This window comes from Macaca nemestrina, chromosome 15, assembly GCF_043159975.1.
Source record: "Macaca nemestrina isolate mMacNem1 chromosome 15, mMacNem.hap1, whole genome shotgun sequence".
Lineage (NCBI taxonomy): Eukaryota > Metazoa > Chordata > Mammalia > Primates > Cercopithecidae > Macaca > Macaca nemestrina.
In genome coordinates this window covers 52,767,538-52,793,488 of record NC_092139.1, presented here as the reverse complement: position 1 = coordinate 52,793,488, position 25,951 = coordinate 52,767,538, and the positions used below count along the sequence as shown (strand labels likewise).

The window sequence follows — 25,951 nt, the reverse complement described above, 5'->3', positions numbered from 1 at the left end:
AAGGAGCCAAACGTTAATCGCCAAGACAATGTGAAAATATCTCCAGGGCATGTCAGAGACCTTCATGGCAGCCTCTCCCATCACAGGCCTGGAGGCCTAGGAAGGAAAAATGGTTTCCCCGGGCCAGACCCAGGGCCCCCCGACTGCTCTATGCAGCCTGGAGACATTGTGCCCAGCATCCCAGCTGCTTCAGCTCCAGCCTTGGCTAAAAGGGGCCAAGGTATAGCTTAGGCCATGGCTTCAGAGGGTGTAAGCCACAAGCCTTGGCAACTTCCACGTGGTGTTGGGCTTGTGAGTACACAGAAGATAAGAACTGAGGTTTGGGAACCTCCCCTTAGCTTTCAGAGGATATGTGGAAAGCTCCGAATGTTCAGGCAGAGTTTGCTGCAGGAGCAGAACCTTCATGGAGAACCTCTGCTAGGGCACTATGGATGGGAAATGTGGGGTTAAAGTCCCCACACAGTGTCCCCACTGTGGCATTGCCGAGTGGAGCTGTGAGAAGAGAGCCACCATCCTCCAGACCTCAGAATGGCAGCTCCACTTACAGCATGGATGGTGAACCTGGTAAAGCCGCAGACACTCAAGGCCAGCTGTGAAAGCAGCCAGGAGGTGCACTGCACCCTGCAAAGCCACAGAAGCAAAGCTGCCCAAGGACATGGGAGCCCACCTCTTGCATCAGCATGACCTGGATGTGAGACATGGAGTCAAAGGAGATCATTTTGGAATTTTAAGGTTTAATGACTGCCCTATTGCAGTTTGGACTTGCATGCGGCCTGTAGCCCCTTCGTTTTGGTCAATTTCTCCCATTTAGAATGAGTGTACCTACCCAATTCCTGTATCCCCATTGTACATAGGAAGTAACTAACTTGCTTTTGATTTTACAGGCTCATAGGCAGAAGGGACTTACCTTGTCTCAGATGAGACTTTGGACTTGGACTTTTGGGTTAATGCTGGAATGAGTTAAGACTTTGTGGGACTATTGGAAAGGCTTGGTTGTGTTTTGAAATGTGAGGTCATGAGATTTGGGAGGTGTCAGGGGTGGAATGATATGGTTTGGCTCTGTGTCCCCACCCAAATCTCACCTTGAATTGTAATCCCCATAATCCCCATATGTCAAGGGTGGGACCAGGTGGAGAGAACTGAATCATGGGGCGGTTTCCCCCATGCTGTTCTCATGATAGTGGGTGAGTCTCATGAGATCTGGTGGTTTTATAAGTGTCTGGCATTTCCCTTGCTTGTACTCACTCTGTCTTGCCACGCTGTGAAGAAGGTGCCTGTTTCTCCTTTGCCTTCCACCATGATTGTAAGTTTCCTGAGGCATCCCCAGCAATAAAGAACTGTGAGTCAATTAAACCTCTTTCCTTTATAAATTAGCCCGTCTTGGGTATTTCTTCATAGCAGCATGAGAACAGACTAATACAGCTGGTGTCCCTCTGCCTCTATGTTTCCCCTGACCCAGGTTGGAGAGGATCAGGATGTACATCTCACCATCTCTTCCCCATCACTACTCCGCCTCCCCACAGTTCCCTGGGGCTTTCATCTCCACTTCCTGTCATCCAGGACTTCCTTTTCATCAAAGCCTCTTTCCTGAGAGGGCATCTCCACCTCCCCCTTCACCTGGCAATTTTTGCAAAATGGCTGCTGTGTAACATACAAGGGATAGAAATAAAAATCATGTTGATTTTCTTATACTTTCAAATTATTATTCTACCAAAAGCATGAAGATAACAATAAATCTTGGACAGAAGACCCTATTTTACTACAGAAAGAATTATTTATTCCTCTCAATACTTTACTTTGATAAATATAACATCTCTTAGCATGCTGCCACAAATACACATTGACCCCTAACACATTCACCACTGCCCTTGACCAGGCAGTGCTACAGGAGCTGCACCTGTGCAGCCACTTCAGGTGGTGCTGCAGTCCCAGCATCTGGGCTGTCTCCACCTGCTCACCCCCTCCTCAGAGGACCCTGCTGTGCTGCCTTCAGGGTTGCAGGCACAGAGCCCAGTGGTAGTCAAGCCAGTCATGTTCCCAGAGTGATGGCTCATCTCCATGTTGGGGAAAGAGTAAACAAGAAAGCCTGCGTAGTAGTACACTGAAGTGTTTGCAGATATTTTCCAGGAGTCCTCAAAGCCCAGAGCATCTGATGGTTATAAAGGTCAGGATTTCGTGAGTACAATTAAATCAGTCTAATGTTCAACTGTGCCTTCTTTCATTTTGTCAGTAGGTGGCACAGGAAGGGACCACCACCCCTCAATAATTCTGAATTTTCAGCTGACCCATGTTCCATTTTCCCAGACTACAATTTTTTAATGTATTTTTCACAAGACTAAAACTGAATAAAACATTCACCCTCCCTTTCTCTCTCTAGCCATGTGTGTGTCTGTAGAATGTTCCCAGGGTCACCCTGCTGGGCATCGCTGCCCTCTCCCGTCATTCACCCTAAGAAGCATCCCCCTGTGGCACCAGGTTCAGTCATTTATATTTTCTCCCACACAGGCCCCTGTGCCCTGAGCCTGCCTGCCTTTTACTGTAATTATACATAAAAAAGCACCTAGTCAAAGATTTTTTTTTTGAGACAGTCTCCTCTGTCACCCAGGCTGGAATGCAACGATCTCAGCTTACTGCAACCTCCACTCCCGGGTTCAAGCAACTCTGTGTCTCAGCCGTTGAGTAGCTGGGACCACAGGCATGTGCCACTATGCTCAGCTGATTTTTGTATGTTTTTAGTACAGATGGAGTTTTGCTATGTTGGCCGGGCTGATGAACTCCTGGCCTCAAGCACTCCACCCGCCTCAGCCTCCCAAAGTGCTGGGATTACAGGCTTAAGCCACCACACCTGGCCTCAAAGACTTTTGACCTGCAATTTCCTTCTTCTTAACTCCAGGTATTAATAGCTTATAACATAGGATATGGGGATGGGAAAAGTGTAGACTTTGGGATGAGGCAGACCTGAGTTTAAATTCTGACTTCACTCTTTTCCAGCTGTGCAACCTTGGGCAAGTGACTTAACTTCTCTCACTCTTAGGTTTCTCAGCTATAAACAGCAATGTGGGGAGATAGAACTCTTCTCTTCCGGTAGAGGGGCTGAAACCTCACTGAGGCTGGGAGAACCTCACTGAGGCTGGGAGTACAGATCCCACAGGAATGAGAGAAGGCCACTGTGGCCCAAATGAGCCTGATCCCAGTAAGCCTGGGGAGGTTAGCAAGGAGGGAGGAGCTGACATCTCCCAAGAGAAGGAGATGTGACACAAGGACTGTGTGGTTTGACTGGTGGGACTGCAAGGTGGAAGGGAGGTTGAGAGAGGAGCAGTCATATGTGTAGCCTTGCCTAAAGGTTGGGTCTGCAAGGCTCTAGTGTAGGGTGAGGGAGAGGAGAAGCCCCCTCTGTTCTCCCAAACTGCCCTATTATAGCTTCTTTACAACCCTTCAGTTCACAAAGTCAGACAACTGCAGCATGACCCACTGTGGGTTTCTCTGAGGAAATCATGCAAAGGAAGAATTAGTGGGTAAAGAAATATCAACTCATGGAGCCTCCAGCAAAGACAGGGGTCTGTGATTCTCTGCCCCACCACACTAAGAGGTATGAGGTGGAGTTCCCCATCTTAGCAGCAGTGGAGAGACCTGTGGACCTACAGAGATAGAAAACATCTCCCATGACATGAGAAAATAAAACTGAATGATCATTGTCCCCAACAAATTGGTAATGGAACATTTTCACAGGCAGAAATATAGGTTCCTCCTATGCCTGAACTGTAGGATGAAAAATGTGGGGATGGGAAGGAGTGGAGAGCTCTGTGTGATCACAGGCCCAGCTCAGGATTAATTTTATCCAGTTCGTTCCTCAAACCCTAGTGAACTAATGGATCTAAGCAATGACCATTAGTGACTCCTCAAATCACATAAATAGAGATTCCAGGTAGCAGGACTCCCCCAATGGAGTGGATACCACCACATATGAAGTAGTCCTGCCTAAACCAATTGAACATGAATCTGGTTGAGTCTTTAGAACCAGCTGCCAATTTACAAAGAAATACAGGGAACAGAGGAACATGTTAAAACACACCATGCGGAGGCCATCAGTGAAATCCAGATTGTGGAAAATTCTACAGATTAAGCAACCAGTTTATTTAATAAAATAAATGGCAAGGAAAAGGTATGGAGGGGGATCCTATAGAATAAGATACTCTGAATTTATGTCAACTAATCAACTAACATGCAAAGCTTATTTGAATTCCAATTCAAACAACAAACAGAGAAACAGTTAACCATATGACACTTAGGAAATGAGTGGAAATTTGAACACTGCCTAGATATTTGATGACATTAAGAAATTATTTTAAATATTTTAGGTGATAATTGTATAGTAGTTATGCTTATTAAAATGGTTCTATTTATTCAGAGATATCGTGTAGTAGAGAACTTAACTTTGCCCTAAGAGAGGGTCTGGCTTTTGCCCCAAGCTTCTAGGAGGTAATCTAAACTCTTGGAATGTCATGCCTAATAGGAGGGTCTTAGTGTGAGGTTGGTACTAGCCACTCAGAAAGTCTAAAATTGTGGTTTATGGTTGGGGCCTTGAGTCATGTGATATCAATTTGATCTCTGGAGGGGCTGAGTCTGAGGTTAGTCAAGTGGGCATTTGGCCATGGAGCCCCAGTAAAGAAGGTGGACACCAAAGCTCAGGTGAGCTTCTCAGGTTGTCAATACTCTGTGCATATTGTTACACATTGTATTAGTGTGCATGGGCTTCTGTATAAAATATCAGATTGGGTAGTGTATACAACGGAAATTTATTTCTCATAGTTCTGGAGGCTGGAAGTTTAACATCAGGGTGCCAGCATGATCTGGTTCTGGTGAGGGCTCTCTTCCTGACTTGCAGACAGCTGCTTTCTTGCTGAGTTTCACATAGTGGAGAGAGAGTGGCTCTGATCTCTTCCTCTTCTTATGAAGACACTAACACCATTGAGGCTTCACCCTCATGAGCACATCTAACTTAATTTTCTCCCAAAGGCTTTACCTCCTAATATCACCATATTGGGGGTTAGGGCTTCAACATATGCACTGAGAAGGGGAACAAACATTCAGTCCACAGCACACACCAATACCAGCAAAGTAGTGCTGCCCATGGCTCCATGGGGAGAAGACAACAGAAGCTCTCCCACGCCACGCCCTAGGTTCTCCTTCCCTTGGTTGAACTTAATCTGTATCCTTTGCATGTAACAAACCATAACCATTAGCATAATAGCCACCATTGAGTTATTTGAGTCCTTCTAATGAATTATCTAACCTGAGAGTGGTTTGTGGAGCACCCCCATCTCTAATTTTGCAGTAGGCGTCAGAAGTGAGAGCGGTTGTGTGTGTATTGTGTGACCTCAAACACCACAGATACACACTGAAGTATTTATAAGTGAAATGAATTGATGGGATACCTGGGGTATATAGAAGTGGGTGTGGAAAGAGCAGAATTATTCGTGGATTGGAAGCCATCGTATGTTCAAGATTCTCTATAATAAAAAGTTAAAAGATTTTACCTAGTTTGTTCAGGCAAACCTCCCTGATTCAGACGAAAGAGATTCACCTTCTCATTAGCACTTCTTCATTAGGACTTCTAGGCCCCACTGCCTTCTCTTGAGTTTAGAAGTGGAGACAGGGCCACATGGCCTAAGTTATGTGGGCACTGAGAAGAACTTCAGCCAGAGCAGTCATCAGTCCCTATCAACAGTGCTGGGCCAGCGGTTGCTGAAGGAAAGCCCTTGCTGGATACCTAAGGACAGATGACAAAGCCATGAGGCAGTTAATGGATGTTACCTGTTGAATGGAGTCAGGTAATGTGGTTACTGAGGTGACGGCACAACGAATCCTGGTGAACAAGCCCCCCTGTGGGTGACTGTGCTGGGCATCAGGGTGCTTCACTCTGACCAGTATCTGCCCCTCCTCGCTCTGCTTAGAAATTGCACGATGTGAGCCTTTCAAGGAGACAGCACTTGTCTTCACTAGATAAATTATAGAAGACCAGATCCCCACTGTCTCCAGCGAGTGGAATGTGGGCTTGGCCTCAGAAAAGCCTGTCCTAGAATCTGGAACTAGTGGATCCGGAGGCAGGGACTGTTTAGAATCTGTTCTGGAAGCGGGGGAGGGAATCGTGTTCAACATGATTATAATGCTAGTGGCAGTTCAAGATAAGAGCTACAGCATCCAGAGCCTCAGAGTGGTTGGCCAGGGTGGTACTAGCCTCGGTGTTCAGGGTTTGGAGATGGCAGTCGACTTGACATCAGCTCCTGCATCCAGAGTCTGCAAGATGACAATGTGACAGTGTCAGCTTCTACATCCAGTCTCTAGCGGCAAGAGTGGCAGTGTTGCCTAAAGCATTCAAGGTCTAGAGTGGCCATGGCTGTGGTGTCATCTGTAGCATTCAGGGTCTATGGTGGTTGCGGCTATGGTATCATCTGCACATTCAAGGTCTAGGGTGACCTTGCTGTGGTGTCATCTGCTGCATTCATGACCCGCATCTCATCCTAACCTGGCTACTCCTTCACCATGACCTTGTTTACTCTTCTAACCTGCTCAGTTCCTTAAACTTCTTCCTATTTTTTGATAGTGGTTTCATAGCTTTTCTGTTGATTATATCAGCCACCTTTTACCCAGTCAATACATTCCTCCACCACTTAATTTAACTGAACTTAGTTTCTGTTCGTAACCAAGACTCTGAGCCAGTTACACGGCCCTTTGCTCACATTTCTCTCATTCCTGGCCCTGAAGTCTTGTCTGTCTTCCCTGGGGTCCTCTGACCTCATGATTGTGTCTCTCCCCCTCCATCTGTCTTCACCAAGTCTATCCAAGAGAGTCTTTGGTAGTCTGGACAGAAGTCCTGTCTCGTCTAAGCCTCAAACATTTCAGGATGCCACTTTGTAAAAACACGGATTATTGAAATTAATCATAAAACTCCCCGTTCTCTGCCCTAAAGTTGTCAAAAAAAAAATAGCTCCAAGTGCAGAATAAAGTGGATGCCTAAATGCGGTGGAACAGAGAGGAGGAAAAAAATATCTGCAAGAAAATATTTGTTCTGTAGAAAGACTTGTACATAAATGCTCATAGCAGTTTTATTCATAGTAGCTCCAAACTTAAACAACCTAAGTGTCCATTAACAGAGGAATGGATAAACAAACTGTATTCATAGGACAGAATACTATCCAACAACAAGAGTGATGGAATTATTGCTACACACAACATAATGCTGAAGGAAAAGTATACACAAAAGAGTACATAATTATGATTCTAGTTACATCAAGTTCTGAAATGGGCAAAATTAAATGATGTTAATGTAAATCAGCAAGTGGTTGTTTGTGGTCTTGGAAGGGTCAGAATTAATTGGGAAGAGGTCCAAAGAAACTTCTGGTGATGGAAATGTTCATTATCTTGATAGGGGTGGGAGTTACACAGGTATATACATCAGGCAAAGCTCAAGGCCTGCAGGTTGCACTCAATATAAATAGCGTAGGAGGCTGAGGTAGGAAAATCACTTGAACCCAGGAGGCAGAGGTTGCAGTGAGCCGAGATCGTACCACTGCACTCCAGCCTGGGTGACAGAGAGAGAGATTCCATGGCAAAAAAAATAAATATATATATATATATATATACACACACACACACACACATATATACACACACACACACATATATATACACACATATATATATACACACACACACATATATATCTCTCAACAGCTTAAAAGCCAAGGGAGAGTGAAAGGAGTAGAAACCTCTTCCAAACTTGGCTTCTCACTGCACTGGCTTCTTGTCAAACCTACCCATTTATTGTTAGTTTGATTTCAAAATAAAATGCATTCTCCAAGGACTTCTAGGTCTCCAAGTGCAGACAGAGTGTGTCCCAGAGGCCTGAAGTCCATCCTCCAACAGAGACACGAGGGCTGGCTGTTGGAGGCAAATGCACGCTGGGTATGCACAAAAATGGTGATAAAATCCTACCGGCCACGGTGAAGTACTGACAGCAGCGTCTGCTACAGTGACTCCTCAGATATCCCCTGCCACCAATGCCTGCTCTGTAGGTCTGCTGTGAAGATTCCAACCACTGATGTAAAGCTCCTAGCATGTGGCAGAGTCTCTGTAAGTAACTGTCAGCATAATTGTTTTTCAGAGGCCGACCCGAAACCCTTAAGGAGCAACAGAGAGAGAGGGAGGGAGAGCAAGAGGGAGGGAGGGAGAGCAAGAGGGAGAGAGAGATAGAAGGAGAGTAGGAGAAAATGAGAAAAAAGGAAAATAAACTAAACAAGAAGTCCCCGAACCTGAAAGAGAGAACTACCACAACTGAATGCCAATATTGAGTACATGCAATCCCAAGCCAGGATGTCCCTGCAAAGCACAGAAGAGTCTTTCTGCCTCTGCACATGACTTGACTGAAACAAACACCATTTGGAGACAGGCACCATATGTGCACACCTGCACACACACACAGACACACATACACAACACACACACACATGTTCATTATCTGGTAGCCTAGTTTAAAACTAGTGCAGCCGGGTGAAGCTTTCCGTGGTGACCCTCTTGGAAGCACTTGCACATGCCTCAGTGCATAAGCAGCACTGTGAGAATCGAGGTAGGAGGATTCCCTGGGGTTGTTACTGCTACTTGTTTAATGGACAAGTTCTATTTTCAGAAGAAAGCGGAAGACGCTGGTTAAAGGCTATTATATTCTGCAAATCGTGAGAATTGCCCCCACATTCCCCACGGAGACTGAGTTCTGTTCTTTAGCTTGATGAAAGCTTTAACCACTTTTGGGTGAACTACTAAACACCACAAAATGGGTTTGGGAGAGGGAGTGGGGTCCCCTCATTGGCAGACTTTTAAAACAATAAAATCTCTCTGGAAGCATTTCAGTGTGATTGGGAAAGGGCAAATACATCGGGTAACCTCCCAAATGTCTTACTGTTCCTAAATGAATGCCCTCTGAGATTCGTTACTCTATGGACAATCCTATAATGCCCTACAGATAAGCCTAAGATTTGCTTTTTCTGGGAAAGTGTTTTTGTACCTTAAATCACACAGTTTTAAGAATCTCAAGCTTGTATGTGCCCTATCCATACCCCCTCCTATAAGGATTCCTGCTCCCAGTCCCTGGGTGGGCCAGTAGACCTCCTAACACACCTTCCCTCCACCTCACTTGGATTGGTATGGACACACAAGGTGTGGGGATGATCTGTTAGAGTGGGGAAGCCCGGATGCCAGGTCGAGGCATGAGGAGGTGAATTAATTTTCAGGCTATAGAATGGATTCAATCTACACCTTAATCAAAGCAGCTCTGCCAGTGCTCACCATCATCCTGGTCCACCGCAAGACTCCTGTGTGAATGTGTGAAATTCAACTTGGCGAGAAGGCAGAGCCCTCGCTGGAGAGGGTAACTGACACATGGCAAGGGAGTAGGGATGGGGGAGAATTAGACACTTTGGTGAAACAGTACCATTGGCCTCTCTCCACTTACATCATGTGAGCTGCACCTGCAGCCAGGAGGGTGTGCTCAGGTCTGGTTCTCTATCTTCCCTCTAAGTTTGTTGAACAAAGGGTTCGGCACGCCACTCAGGGTCATATAAATGCTTCCATCAGCAGAAGATCAAAGGTCTCCATGCCCTTAACACAGCTTGCCATCTTAAATAAACAACACAGAAAAAAGTGGTTTTGCTTTAGCTCTCAAGACCACATGTCTTTGTCTTCAACTGAAAAGCTGGTACAAATAGTCTAAAGCAAACAGACTTGTTAAAGAAAGACAGATTCTTGTTGGCATTCACAGTGGAAAACTCCCTACAGGTCTTCCTGATGGCAGAGATGTCTGTGTGCCAGGTCAGCTGGTGCCCAGCTGGTGAGGGTACTGGCAGCGCCGGCAGGAGGCTGGCTGTCTGGCTCAGCAGGGTGTCTCATCTCCCTTCTCTGTCTCTAGGCCAGAGTGAATTTATCTTCTCTGAAAGATCAGTTCTCCCTAGTTCAAGTTCTGATCCTCTTCAAAAGAAGGGGATAAGGCAGGTTGCAGCTAAAGGGAAAAGAAAAAAGGAAAAGCAGGGATTTTTTTTTTCATAGCCATAAATGTGAAACCTAAAATTCAAAGACATTTTAAAAAGGGAAACAATGGCAATGTACGATGCTAACAAAGGGGTAAGCTGGATAGTGAGGGACATGTGGGAACTTATCTCTATGGCATTTCTGCACATTTAAAATTGTTTCGAAGCAAGATGGCAGAATAGGAGATTTCAAAGCTCATCCCTTCATAGAAAATCAATTTGAAACACTATCCACACACACAAAACAATTTTCAGTAGAATTAAAGAATTCAGGTAAAAGATTATAGCACCTGTGGTGGGCGCCTGTAATCCCAGCTACTCGGGAGGCTGAGGCAGGAGAATAGCATGAACCTGGGAGGCAGAGCTTGCAGTGAGCCGAGATCGCATCACTGCACTCCAGCCTGGGCGACAGAGTGAAACTCCATCTCAAAAAAAAAAAAAAAAAAAAAAAAAAAGATTATAGCACCTGGATAGTGCGCAGAAATAGGAAAAGATACACTGAAGAGGGTAGGAAGGACAATTTCCCATTAACTAAGCAACGCCTACCCCAAGCCTGCCCAGTGCTGACAGAGATACCTTTACTGAGCTCAGAGAAGCGATGAACACCCAGTTTCACCAAGGACCCCAGCACCAGGCCTTTTCCAGTGAATCCAGCCCTGACAGACCCAGACTCCAGGCCCTCTCCTGAGGACCCAGGTTCCATGGACCCCAGCATGAGGTCAGCCCCTGTGACCCCTGCAACTCCACTCCTGAAAACACTCCTGAACAGTGAATGAGTCAAAGACAAATTCAAAAGGAAAATAAATAAATATCTTGAAACAAATGAAAATAAAAGCACAACTTACCAAAATTTATGGGATACAGCAAAAGTAGGTCTAAGAGGGAATTTTACGGCAATAAACATCTATATTAAGAAAAAAAGATCTCAAATAAACAACCAAATTTTACACCACAACAAACTAGAAATAGCAGAACAAACTAAGCCCAAAGTTACAGGAAGGAAGCAAACAATGAAAATAAGAGCAGAAATCAATGAAATAGAGATTAGAAAAACAATGAAAAAGACCAATGGAAATAAATGTTTTTTAAAAAACGATAAAGTTGACAAACTTTTAGTTAGACTAACTAAGAAGAAGAGAGAAGACTCCAGTAAGTAAAATTATAAATGAAAGAGAAAACATTACAATTACCATAGAAATACAAAGGGTCGTAAGAAATTACTATGAACAATTATATGCAACCAACAGTATGACCTAGAAAAAATGGATAATTTCCTAGAAACATACAACCTACCAATACTGAATCTTGAAGAAATAAATAATCTGAACCGACTATTAACATGTAAGAAGATTAAATTGGTAATCAAAAGCCACCCAACAAAGAAAAGCTCAGGACCTGATGACTTTACCTGTAAATTCTATCAGGTCCTGAGCTGAAATAAAACTTAATGCCGATTCTTCTCAAACTCTTTCAAAAACTTAAAGAGGAGAGAACACTTCCAATCTCATTTTACAAAGCCAGCATTACCCTGATACCAAAGCCAGACAAGGATACTACAAGAAATCAAAATTACAGGCAAATATCCCTGATGAACATACATGCAAAAATCCTTAACAGAATGGTAGCAAACCAAATTCAGTAGCACATTAAAAGGATCATACACTATGATCAAGTGAGATTTATTCCTGGCACGCACTGTTTGTTCAACATATACAAATCAGTAAATATGATCTATCACATTATAGAATGAAGACTAAAAATAATATCATCTCAATAGACACAGAAAAAGCACCTGACAAAATTGAACTCTCAATAAATTAGGTCCAAAAGGAATATACCTCAGTGTAATAAAGGTGATAAATCAATAGCTCACAGCTAACATCATAGTCAACAACAACAACAAAAAAGCTGGAATTTTTTTCTCCAAGATTAGGAACAAGGTAAGGATGCCCACTCTCGCCTCTTCTATTCACCATAGTAATGGAAGTCCTAGCCGGAGTGATTCAGTAAGAAAGAGAAATAAAAAGCATCCAAATTGGAAAGGAAGAAGTAAAATTTTCTCTGGTTGTAGATGACAAGATCTTATATGTAGAAAACCCTAAAGACTGCTGAAAAAACTATTAAAATTATTAAATAAATTCAGTAAAGTTGCAGAATACAGAAATCAACATTCAAAAATCAGTTGCATTTCTATACACTAATAACAAATTATCAGAAAAAGAAGTTAAGGAAGCAATCCCATTTACAATGGCATCAAAGAAAATGAAATACTTAGAAATAAATGTAATCAAGGAGATTAAAGATCTGTACCTTAAAGTCAGAACTTTTACTTTGGGTTATTACACTATTAAAGTATATTGTTTATTAATTGCATCATTTACATATTAAAGATTTGACTTTGTAAGAATATTGCTTTTTTTCAAAACTGAAAAAATAGGTCTCAGATTTGTTTTTTGGACTGTGAAAAAAAGGTGTGCTTTGGTAGATGTTACTACCATAACATCTTAAGATAACTCAAGGATGAATTATTATTCTTATTTTTGTATTTTATCACATATGCTTCTAGTAGCAACAGCATAGAGTTGTAACTGAAATAGATTCTGGGGAAACAGCATTAATATGTAGCTTTTACTGTTTCATATACCAAATTTTTAAAAATTCTGTATCTGATTACCTATAATGAGATACCATTACCAAAATAATAAAAATCAGTTGTTTTTTTTAAGAAAGGAAATTGAAGAAAACACAAGTAAATGGAAAGATACTTCACACTCATGGGTTGGAAGAGTTAATATTGTCAAAATGTTCATACTACCCACAGCAATCTACAAACTCAATGCAATCCCTATAAAAATTCCAATGCTATTTTTCCTAGAAACAGAAAAAACAACTCTCAAATTCATATTGAACCAGAGAAGACCTTGAATAGCCAAAGCAATCTTGAGCAAGAACAAAACTGAAGGTATCACACTTCCTGATTTCATACTATAAAACAAACCTATGGTAATCAAGAGAGCATGGCATTTTAAAAAGACATATAGACCATTGGAACACATGGAAATAAGCCCATACATTTAGGGCCAATTGATCTTCAAGAAAGATCAATTGTTGATCTTCAACAAAGGTGCCAAGAATATACAATGGAGAAAGGACAGTCTCTTTAATAAATAGTGTTAGGAAAACTGGATATCTTCATGCAGAAGAATAAAATTTGACTCTTATCTAATGCCATATGTGAAAACCAACTCAAAATTGATTAAAGATTTAAATATAAGGTACAGTCCTGTAAAACTTCTAGAAGAACACACAGGGAAGAAGTTTCTTGACATTGGTCTGGGCAATGATTTTTTAGATATGACCCCAAAAGCACAGGCAACAAAAACAAAAGTAAACAAATGAGATTACATAAAACTAAAAATTTCTGTACAGCAAAGGAAACAATCAACAAAGTGAAGAGATAATCTATGAAACTGAAGAATATATTTGCAGATCATCCAATCATCCATCTGATAAGGGGTTAATACCCAAAATATACAAGGAAATCATACAATCCAATAGCAAAAACAAAAACAAAAACAAAAAACAAAAAACATGAATAAACTGATTGAGAACTAGGAAAGACTTAAATTGTCATTTGTCCACAAAAGACATGCAAATGGCTACATGAGGCATATGAAAAGGTACTCATCGTCATTAGTCATCAGAGAAATGCAAAGCAAAACCGTGATGAGATATCACCTTGCACCCGCTAGAATGACTATTATCAAAAGTCTAAAGATAAGAAACTTTGGCAAAAACGTGGAGAAAGGGGAATCCTTGTTCACTGTTGGTGGAAATGTAGATTGATATAGCCATTATGGAAAATAGTATGGAGCTTAAAAATTAAAACTAGAATTACCATATGATCCAACAATCCCACTTGTGAGTATACTTCCAAAGGTAACGAAATCAGTATCTCAGAGAGATATCTGTACACCCATGTTCATTGCAGCATTATTCACAATGGCTAAAATGTGAAATCAACCCAAGCATCCAGGTGAAAGATTACAGCACCTTGGTAGTGCAAAGAAATAAGAAAAGACACATTGAAGAGGGTAGGATGGACAATTTTACATTAATTGAGTCACAACTTCCCCAAACCCACCCAGTGTTGACAGACACGCCTTCACTGAGCTCAATAAAGTGGTGAATAAATGAATGAATTTGTAAAAAGAAAATGTAAGGTATATTCATATATACACACACACACGTATATATGCACAATGAAATATTCAGCTTTCAAAAGAAGGAAATCTCATTTGTGACAACATGGATCAACTTGAAGGCCATTATGCTAATTGAAATAAGCCAGGCACAGAAAGCTGAATACTGCCTGATCTCACTTACATGTGGAATCTAAAACAAGTCTAGCTCCTGGAAGCACAGAGTGGAATGGTGGTTGCCAGGGGCTGGGGAATAGGGAAGTGAGGAGGTGTTGTTCAAAGGGCACAAAGTTTCAGTTTTGCAGGATGAATAAGTTCTGGAGATTTAATGTACAGCATGATGACTACAGTTAATGATACTGTACACTTAAAATTTGCTAAGAGAGTAGGTTTTAAGTGTTCTTAACACAAAACAAAAATGGTAACTATGTAAGTCAATAGATGTGTTAATTAACTTGATTGTGGTAATTATATCACTAATATGTGTATTAAAACATCATGTTGTACACCTTAAATATATATATAATTTTATTTGCCTTGACAAAGCTGGAGAAAATACATTATTCCAAAATAAAATGATCATCAGTAAATAAAAGCTGCTATGGACTGAATGTTTGTGTCCTCCCAAAATTCACAGCTGAATCACCAATCCCCAGTGTGATCGTATTAGAAGATGGGCGTTTGGGAGGTAATTAGGTCAAGAGTGGGGTATCTTCATGATGGAATCAGTGCCTTTATAAGAGGAGACAGAAGAGAGCCCCTGCCCCCCTACCTCTCCCATGTGGGGACTCAGTGAGAAGAAGCCTGTCCACAAGCCTCACCAGGAACTGAATCTGTCAGCACCTTGATCTTGGACTTCCCAGCCTCCAGAACTGTCAGAAAGAAGTTTCTGTTGTTTATAAGCCACCCAGTCTATGGCATTTTGTTATAGCAGCCCCTACTGACCAAGACAAAAGTGGAACAGATAAGTCACACACCATGGCAATTAAGAGGCTTTGGAGTCAGACTCACTGGGTTGGGGTCCCTCCACCCATGGCTCCACGACCTGGACGAGAGAACTCACCCTTTCTGGGATCCAAGCCCCTCAGCACAGAATGGTGCTTTCTGTGGGGGGGCTTGTGCAGAGTCCCTGGGATCACAGTGCCTGGCACAGAGTAGGTGCTCAAGAAAAGTCAGCTATTATCACTATCACTAAAAGGCAGGGGCTGTGAGGCCATCAGCCTCAGGAGTCACACAGAGCCTGCTTTCTGACATCACCATGCCTGCGATGAGGACTCATCAACAAATGGAGCTAAAGCTGGTCCCATGGAGGGAGCAGAGCCCCTCAACCCCGCATTCCTCAATACTCTCAGGATTCCTCTAATCCTGAGACCGGAGGTGTCTCCTACCATGCCTGTGCCCAGAAATTAGACTGGATTTTTTGAAGTGTAGAATTAGGAGAAGTAGATATATAATCCATAAAGAACTTATAAAACTGCAAATCTTCACTCTAAAAGAATCTCATACATTGATAACTCTGTAATTTACTATATGCAAAGTGAAAGCTGAGTTAAGTAATGTCTAAAGTTGTATGGACCCCTGAATATGTTTCTCTTTCAAAACACAACAACTTTGGGAGGCCGAGGCGGGCAGATCACCTGAGGTCAGGAGTTTGAGACCATCCTGGCCAACAAGGCGAAACCCCGTCTCTACTAAAAATACAAAAATTAGCCGGGCGCAGTGGCGGGCGCCTGTAATCCCAGCTACTCAGGAGGCTGAGGCAGGAGACTCACTTGACCCCGGGAGGCGGAGCCAGTTAGCCGAGATCGTGCCACTGCACTCCAACCTGGGCGACAGAGCCAGACTGTCTCAAATTAAACACACACGCTCGCACACACACACACACACACACACACACACACACACACACACAAAATTATGAAGCTCTGTTTAAGAAAATACTGGAAGCCACGGCGGGCGGATCATGAGGTCAGGAAATCGAGACCATCCTGGCTAACACGGTGTCTCTACTAAAAATGCAAAAAAAATTAGCCGGGCGTGTTGGCGGGCGCCTGCAGTCCCAGCTACTCAGGAGGCTGAGGCAGGAGAATGGCGTTAACCTGCGCGGCGGAGCTTGCAGTGATCTGAGATCGTGCCACTGCACTCCAGCCTGGGTGAGGAGCGAGACTCAGTCTCAAAAAAAAAAAGAAAGAAAATACTGGTTTTTCTTTTTCTTTTAAGAACACCCTTTTGATTCCCTTCATAATTTATCAGAGCCAAGAACTGGAATGTCTCCCTACTTCCTTTCTTTGAATCCAAATTACCTTTCCCTCCATACACACTGAAGAGCCAATCAGTGAGCAAGTTCATTTAAAATTTAAGTTCATTTAAAAATTTAAAATATGTGTCCAAAAAATTATCTTACTAGTTTATATTAACATATATACACACACACACACACATATATATATAATTGTAGTAATATAACTTATATAATGTACACTGGATTTAAATCAATTCTCTCTTCTAAATAAGTGCTCTAATTCATGACAGGATGGCTCCTTTATGTTAAAACTGGGAAATAATGATGCAAAAAGTGAGTGATGAAATAATCTGTACAATAAACCCCCATGACATGACACAAGTTTACCTATACAACCAACCTGCACATACATCCCTGACCTAAAAATAAAAATTAAAAAAAGACAGATGAAATGCGAAACAAAAAAGAGTGCTGACTTTCTCTAGAAAACAAAGTGTGAGGAAATTTTTGAGTGGTTGGTCACGGGAGGGCTGGGCATAGAAGATAACGAAAGTAGTTGGAAGCTGGACCCCAGCTGGACACCAGGAGAAAAAGCCAGGGACTCATGTAACAAAACATGAAATTGAGTCTTCAGTTTTTGTTATCATTTTTCTGTCTTCATGGTAGGGCAGCATTTGACTCAGGCCTAAACAGATAGAGCATTTGTTTTTTCTCTCACCTGACAATAAATCCGAAGTTGGCAATTCAGGCATGATCTGGCTGTTCTATAATGTAATGAAGAACAAAGAGTCTTTCTGTTTTCCTCAGCATGTGCCTTTTTTCACTATGGTCACAAGGTGGCTGCTGTTTCTCCAAGCATCACATTTACCTTCCAGATAGGAATAAGACGACATAGCAAAGGAGAAAGGAGGTATTGTTTGTATTAGGAAAGCAAAGGCTTACCCTGTTAGATGAAATCACGTCACACTTCTAGCTACAAGAAAGTCTGCAGGAGTGACTATTTTTAACAAAGCCTGTGGCCATCACAAACAAAATTGGGGTTCTGTAACTAACAAAAAAGAGGAAGTGGCAGTTGAACAGGAATAAAGTGAATCTGCCACAGTGCTGCTGTGGCGTGGACCCCCTAAACCACTAAGAACCTTCAGTAAAATCTGCATCCAAAAACCTTGTATGAGTGGTAGAGTGTTGGAAACTGATATGAAAGGATTGAGCCCCATGTCTACATTGATGTATAGCCAATGAAGGAAGGTAAGCTATAACTGGGCTCAAAATTCCTTCAGAAGCAAGAGCATAGAGGCAGATGCGAAGATAAAACTACAAAGCTTCAGTCAGGAGATGAACAGGAAGCCATGTTTGTTGGTCATGAATCCATTGTTATAGTTGATGGATATGATATATAGATAGATAGATAGATAGATAGATAGATAGATAGATAGATAGATAGATACATACATACATACATACATACATACATACATATATACATTAGATAGGATATATAGATAGATGACAGATAGATAGGATGGATAGACAGATCCATCCTATGGATGGATGGATAGATAGATAGATGGATAGATAGATAGATAGATAGATAGATAGATAGATAGATAGATAGATAGATAGATAAGATAGATAGGTAGATAGATAAAGATGGGATGGATAGATAGATGATAGGATGGATGGACAGATAGATGATAGGATGGATGGATAGATAGATAAAGAGATAGGTAGATGACAGATACACAGATAATATCTACTCAGCACATACTGCATTCTTGGCAGTGCTCTATGTGCTTTTTCTATTTTATCCTAATTAATCTTTCCAAACAATAAAAAAGAAATGAAAATTATTTCAATTTTACTAATAAATGCATAGCAGCAGAGAAAAGTTATTTCCTTGGCTTAATAACATTCAAGTTCTCCGCCCTGTTTGCACATGCACTGCCCAAGCACAAACTGTAATTATCTGCCTGTCTTGTCTGTCCTTGCCCTGTGGGAAAGCCATGCCTTCCTCCACCAGCCAGCAGGTAGCCCTAGCGTGTTGTACTTTGACTTCAGCTTATGTTCTTTTTGAATCATCAAAGACGCCAACTTCCCTTTCTCCCTCTGAGCATTTAATCTCTAATGAACTAAACCTCACCATAGGGTAGTTTGCTCACATACTTTATTTAATTTATCCTCAGAATTGCCTCCACCAAGATGGGAAGAGGACCAGGACAGAGAATTTAAGCGTGCCAGCTCCCAGCCATCTCTTCTCTCTGTATCTGACACCCCAAAATATTATATTAGGATCCCATAACAATTCATTGTAGCTGATTGGCAATATTCTTAGGTAATTGATCAGTCTTTTCTGAAGTACAGAGTCCTGACCAATCTAGAATCTAGAAACGAAAAGCCCCAGAAAAGCTATAATGGGTGAAATTACTACCAAGCACTCAGTGGCCGATAAGAGTAAGAGATCAAATCCCACCACAGGGAGCCTGATCTGGCACTTAGAATGAATCGCTGAATTATAGAACCAGTGTCCTTCATCAGCCAACCAGAATGGGCCACCAATCAACCTTGTGCATAGGCGGCTTCATGGGACGAGATGGTGGAGTTTCACTCCAGCTCCACACCAAGTTGACTGGGAGACCTTGGGTCTCAATTTCCTCAACCATAAAATAAACAATTTGTGATTCTAGTTCTGAAAGTCTTCTCCAGCAACTAAGATCCAGAACTCTGTTGCTACCTGCTTGACACCAATAAATGAATATTTATGTGCCTGGTAGACTGATGTTGCTAGCAAATAGTGGTCACAGGTCTCCAAGAAGTTAGCAATTCTATTTTGGGGAAGATAATCTCCAGCCAAGGTGTCAAAAATAAAGGACAAATTGTCAACAAATAACTCAGCCTGAGGTATTTCAAACACATCATAAAACGATTTGTGAGGGGTTTTATAGGCTTGTCGGGTTGATGGAATTTTGCCTTGTATGCAGAAGAACTCAAACGCTTCATAAAAAAATTTGTAAAAACCTTGCCAAACTCATAAATAAACATCTCTGAGTTCTGATATCATGTTTTCATGGTACATTCTTCAATTCCTTTCGCCATACTGGGTTAATGTTGAAACCTGGATTTCACATCTTTTGTTTTGAATATTCCCAGAGTCACCAGGCAGGGTCAGCATTTTAAATGAACACCCAAGCATTTGACAGGAGACAGGATAACAACAAGCCCAGTCACAGGATTTCCCTTATGGACCTTCTACATCCCTACCATTCCTGCTCCCTTCCCACCACAGTCCCAGCCCCACCAGGACAGAAGCATTGGTAAGATTGGTGGGGTGGTGCCTAACAAGAAAAGCAGAGTGCTATGGCAGTGGATGTTGTTGGTACCTGGCCCATATCCCCTCAGCCCTCATCACGCTTGTGTGTGTCAACCCGGTGCCTTCAGATGGCAAGAGCTGTGTGGTTCTGGCAAGGTAAAGAGCTTTTCAGGTACCTGGAGCCTGCTCGGCCTGGGCATGGAGGCTGAAAGTGCCAAAGAATTGACACACTCTCTGATCATCCTTAAACCAATAGCAGATGGAAGTGGCAGAGAAATACCCCCAGCTTCCTCGCTTCTCAGGAAGAATAATGCTGCAGTGTGTCCCCCTTTCTCTCAGAGGTCCCAGTGGGATGAAGCCCCCGTTGCCCAGTAGCAGCTTTCTTCCACTCTCTGTCTCATTTACCTGCTCTCAGATTGGTGCTTCCTGGGATCACTTCTCAAATAAAGAGAGCACAACCTAAGAAAGCCACTCAATGTAATGAGATGGGTATTCACGTCTTTCCATGGTCATATATGCAGGCAGGGACACCTGTGCATTTATACACATCCTCTCCACACAGGATTTAAGGGAGCCAAAAATTATTTCTTGAGCCTTTTATACATGCTTAGTGCAGCGGCATCTAAAAAAAGGAAATTACATCCTTGCATTACATTTTAGGGTTTTTTTCTAGTAAAATTTCTTTCTTTTTTTTGTTATAAAAGTGATAGATGCTTATTGCAGAAAATTTAGAAGTTATAGCTTGAAAAACAGGATAACATTTACATCATCACTAACCTTGCCACCCAGGCTGTATCACTGCTGATATTTTGGTAAGAACTTTTCCAAATACAAGGATGAATATGTGTTTGTGTGCTCAAAAACAGAATCATAATGTGTATACTGCTTGGAATTCACTTTTTCCATTTAGCAATGTCTTAAACATCTTGCCACATAAATATTCTGCTGCAACTTCATTTAATGATGAAATAGTGTTCCCTTGCACAGTTATGTCATCATTGAATCAATTGCCCATCACTGGACACTCAAGCTAACATTTGGTTTTTAAAGCACCATCACAGACATCGGTTCTTTTGATCCTCCCAACAAGAAGTTGTTGGAGAAGTTGGCCAAACAGGAATTGTTTGACAGATGGGCCACCAGAGGCCCATCTCATAAAGGAGACAAGATTCAAACACCTGAAACACCAAAAGGACGATTAAGTATTAAACTCTGTGGGAATGAACATAAGTTGTATTAAAGATGCCAATTTTTTTCTTTGTCCTGCCAACATGCCTTTAACGAGGCCTCCATTCATACACTCCAGTGGAATGGGCATCATAGGATGTCACCCTACCTCGTTTGTGAAAATACAAATCCTTTATTGTTACAATAAGATAATCAACTGAACCTCTTTCTTTAGCTCCATTAAATGGGTGTAATTCTGCTTTGTTTTTATAAATTCATAGATCTTTAGAGCAGGAAGAAAACTTCTGCTTCTAGGAAGAGGTTTTTGAACTCTCTCTATATTTTTGAACTATATATATATAATCTATATATGTATTTTTATTTTATATATAGAGAGAAAATTATGTAAATATATATATATGGGTCTCAAACTCCTGAGTTCAAGAGATCCGCCTGCCCCAGTCTCTCAAAGTGCTGGAATTACAGGCATGAGCCACCATGCCTGACCTGACCCTGTCTCATCTTTTTGATCACAGTTGGTTGGGCCATGGTGGACACGAGGCCCAAGGAAAGTTCACCCATTGGTTAGCTAGACCTATGGTTCATGTGTCATGGTTCAAAATGGTGAATGGGTCTACCAAAGTCTTCTTGGCCCAGGAATTAGAACTAAGAGACAGAGAGGGAAGGTTTGGGTCAGCTGTGGGTACCAGTGGGCATAGAGAATGGAGGACAGGAGAGCCATTTGGGGCCATTTTGAACACCAAAGGAAGAAAAGCTCAGAGGATGCAGGTTGGGAAGGAAAGCTTGGATGAAAGTAACAGAGAAAAGCAAAGAAGGAGATAGATGGACAGCGACAAAGAGAATGATTATGCTAGCTCGAGATACAGTAGAAGACAACTCCATTCTTGGAACTGACCAATTTATCCTACCCAGAAGCCTAGTTATTCAGTCATTCTAGACCTTTCTCTGTTCTTGAGTAAATTTCCCATACACTACCTTCATTTGGTTTTCCTAACTTGAACTCCTCTGTCAGTCAATAATTTACAAATAAAAGATTCCCCCCTTGGATTGGGAATCCAAGGCTACAATAATTGGTCAGTCCGATTAAAGGCTACAGAAATGTACAGATTCTGTACAGGTTATAGAAATGTATAGATTCTGTACAGGAAATAGAAATGTAAAGACTACAGAAATGTATATATTCTGTACAAGCTATAGAAATGTAAAGGTTACAGAAATGTATAGGTAAGAGGGCATGGTATATGCCAAAATCGTCAGAGGAATAATCTCAGAGGAAGCAAGAAGTGTCCAGGCCTTAGAATATGTGTGAAATTAGGATGATGGTGGTGAGAGGAGGATGATGGAAAATGGGGGAGTAAGCCTGGCAAGTCTGAGGGAAGATCCTGGTGAATTCCCATATCAAGTCCCTTTCTGAAGAGAAAGGAGAATCGACACTCAAGGAGGAAAACCTCAAGGAAGACCAAGAGAGCTTTCATGTCATCAGATAATTCCTAAAGAGTGGCCACAGAACATGAGGAAATGAAATGCCCAAGGAAGCACCCATTAGTACCACCACCAGCTCTCCTGGACCACTAGCTAAGGCCTGAAGGTCACTGGCCTCTCTGAAGTTAGGTAAGGAATAGCAGAGGAAGTGAGGTGGTGGGAGAAAAGAATAGGGGTACAGGCTAGGCACAGTGGCTCACACATATAATCCCAGCACTTTGGGAGGCCGAGGTTGGTGGATCACTTGAGGTCAGGAGTTTGAGACCAGCCTGGCCAATATGGTGAAACCACATTTCTACTAAAAATACAAAAATTAGCTGGGTGTGGTGGTGCATGCTTGTAGTCCCAGCTACTCGGGAGGCCGAGGCAGGAGAATCGCTTGAACCCAGGAGTCAGAGGTTGCCATGAGCCAAGATCACTCCACTGCACTCCAGCCTGGGCGACAGAGTGAGACTCTGTCTCAAAAAAAAAAAAAAAAAAAAAAAAAAAAAGAATATGAGTGTAATATGTTAAGTCTGAGCCATACGGGGAAACCTGAACTCTATTGTGCTACTGTGTACCCCTGCCCCTGGCCTCAGTTTCCTTCCCTGTAGAATAGAGCCAGTGTTGTTTCTCTTACACCATGTGCAGGTCAACTGGAGTTCCTTCACTGCTTACGTATTAGCCCTGTTAAAACCTCATCCCGACACCAAGAAAAAGCTTCCCAGAATTGCTAAGGAGTCAAAGGAAGGTCAGAGAGGGCAGTACCATTTTGTCCTCAGAAGCATTCGAAAGTCAAGGACTCAAAAATTTCTGGGTAGCAATAATGTCGCAATAAAAAATTTCCAGTGTGCAGGCAAAGAAGTTCATGATGCTTGTGAACACATTGATAGGAAAAACGATGAGTTCTTTAAATCCCTTCCATGTGGGTATTGTTAAGTATCTAAGAATGTAAGGCATCTACTCCCCAAGAGATTGAAAACATGTGCTTTCATCTACTGCCAATCAATCAATCATATATTAGACTTTGTTTCCAGTCCCAGCCTTGCCACTGTGAACATATTCCCATACAATACTATAACACGTCACAACACAACACAGCATTCCGCTCCAGGGTGAGGGGAGATGAGGGAGTGGTGAAGGTGCCTCCCAAGATCAACCTCACATTTCTCCTAGTCTGCCTCTGAGTGCTGTGCTAGACCCTGGTGCAACTTGAGAGAAGATGGGTTAAGTTGTTGGAGGAAACCCACTTCCCATCCTCGAGCTTGCCTGGGGCACTTCACTCACCGGACCACAGCAGGCAGTATAGGAGAGAACCGTGCCCTCTCCTTCTCCTCTGTTGCTCTTCTGCAATCCAACTCCACCATTAATGAAGCAACGCTATATTTTACTCCCTCTATTGTGTCCCATTCAAACTGCTTACTATTAGGCCCCAGGTGACCAAGCTTTCATGGCTTTCTCTCCTCCCCACTTCCGGGACCTCTGCCATGTTCAGATGGTCACACAGTTCCTCAGACACATTATTTTAGTCTGTTTTCATGCTGCTGACAAAGGCATACCTGAGATTGAAAAGAAAAAGAGGTTTAATAGACTCACAGTTCCACATGGCTGGGGAGGCCTCACAATCATGGAAGGCAGAAGCAGAGGTTGGAAAACAGGAGGCGGAAGGTGGAAGGTGGAAGGCATGTCTTACATCACAGCGGACAGGAGAGAATGTACCAGCAGGGGAAATCCCAGATGCTTATAAAACCATCATGTCTCGTGAAAACTCATTCACTATCACTAGAACAGTATGGGGGAAACCACCCCTATGACTCAATTATCTCCACCTGGCCCTTGACATGTGGGGACCATGTCAAGGTAATAATCTTACTTTATTACAATTCAAGGTGAGATTTGGGTGGGGACACACAACCAAACCGTATCACACATGGAGCTCATTTCTGCCTCTGAGATGGTGCACTCGTTGTTCCAAGATCTTCATGGGATCGTGCACAGTCCATTGTATAACACGAGATACGTGTTTCTAAAAATCACCATGCTATGCAAAATCATGCAATAAAAATGACAGGGCTCGTAAGGAAAATGGCGATAGGGGCCCAGCATTCAAAAACGTACGTGACACAATTAAAAAAAAAAAAAAAAGATGGGAACCTAATAAAAATGGTAGCAGTATTTTATTCAGGTGAATGAATAAGATATAGATAAATATGAAAATAAATGTGCCACTTGACCTTGAAAAAGGCCTTAAACTTACTTGTGGAAGTGGACATCTGAGGGGCTGCAGCTTGTGAATTATTATGAATGCAACAGGAGGAGGTGATCTGAAGTTAAGCAAAAGCTGTGTCACTAGAGGCATAGGTGTATCTCATAACACTTGTGGTGAGCTGAGGTCACGATTAGATATTTAAGGCCCTGCATGTGTCTTTTGTGTATTTCTAAACAGCTCAGTTCAGCTGGGTGCAGTTTTCTGTTTACCTAGTGTTTTTACAGATAAAATCATGCATAAGCAAATGCAAAACTTGTTTCCTAACATAGCAATCTCCTTGGAACAAATTCACATTTTCAAAACAAGCATGAGAGCAGAACTGACTGTAATTCAGATTTCAGCTGCTACTTCTTTAGACAGGACTCACTTGGCACCAGTCAAGAGTAGCCTCTCTTCCACCACCACTGGGCTTGAACTCAATGCCCTGTTTTATTTTCCTCTTAAGAGTTATCTTTATCTAAAATGATTTTGCACATGTACATGTTTGGAATTCACTCTCTGTAGCCTCTAAGCTCCATGAAAGGAGAGATGTTATCCCCTTATTCGGCACCCATGTCCCCAGCATTTAGCCTAGTGTTTTGCACAGGGTACGTACAAATAATAAATGTTTTTAGAATTAATTTTGTTCCTGGTGTTTTTCATCACCTATTAGAACTCCTCGTGGGCAGGGGTGGTTAGCAGGCCCCACCATCTCACCTGTATCTGAGACCTTCAAAAAATAGTGAGAAAATGTTCATTCTTTTTTACCTTCAAATTTGTCTCAGTTACTATTGCTCATAACAGGTTACCTCCAAATGTAGAGGCCTAGACAATCATATTATTATATTCTCCAGTTCATGGGTTGGGAATTTGAACAGGGAAGGCACAGTGGGAATGGTTTGTTTCCCATTCTGTGACTGGGCCTTCAGCTGGAAGACTTGAAGACTGGGAGTGACCCCACATCCGGGGCTAGAATCATCTAAGGCCAGTTCACTTCCAGGTCCGGAGTCTGGTCAGGGCTGGCTAAGAGTGTAGGACTGACAACCAGAGTGCCTGTCTGTGGCTGCTATGTGCATCTGGGCTTCCTCACAGCATGGTGGCCTCAGAGTAGTTGACTTCTTCTATGGTATGGTGGGGCTCCAAGCAGTAGTGTTCGTCCCAGTGCACAAACATGTGTTACCTGTTATGACCCAGCCTAAGAATCTCCAGAGTCATTCCTACCAT

At 42.3% G+C, this 25,951-nt stretch overlaps 1 long non-coding RNA gene across 6 annotated transcripts; it reads right to left on the bottom strand.

The window, feature by feature from the left end:
* Positions 1-1,520: 1,520 nt before the first annotated feature.
* On the bottom strand, positions 1,521-24,129 carry LOC105486815 (uncharacterized). Of its 6 annotated transcripts, none has more exons than XR_011613582.1 (7): positions 24,076-24,129; positions 20,236-20,452; positions 17,242-17,391; positions 9,778-10,051; positions 9,509-9,672; positions 5,538-5,770; positions 1,521-1,641 (listed from the first exon to the last, which is right to left on the bottom strand). It is a non-coding gene; the product is annotated as an uncharacterized lncRNA (long non-coding RNA). The 6 variants fall into 6 exon arrangements; XR_011613580.1 differs by lacking the exon at positions 24,076-24,129 and adding an exon at positions 23,767-23,930; XR_011613581.1 differs by lacking the exons at positions 17,242-17,391; positions 20,236-20,452; positions 24,076-24,129 and adding exons at positions 15,103-15,221; positions 15,345-15,463.
* Positions 24,130-25,951: the final 1,822 nt, after the last annotated feature.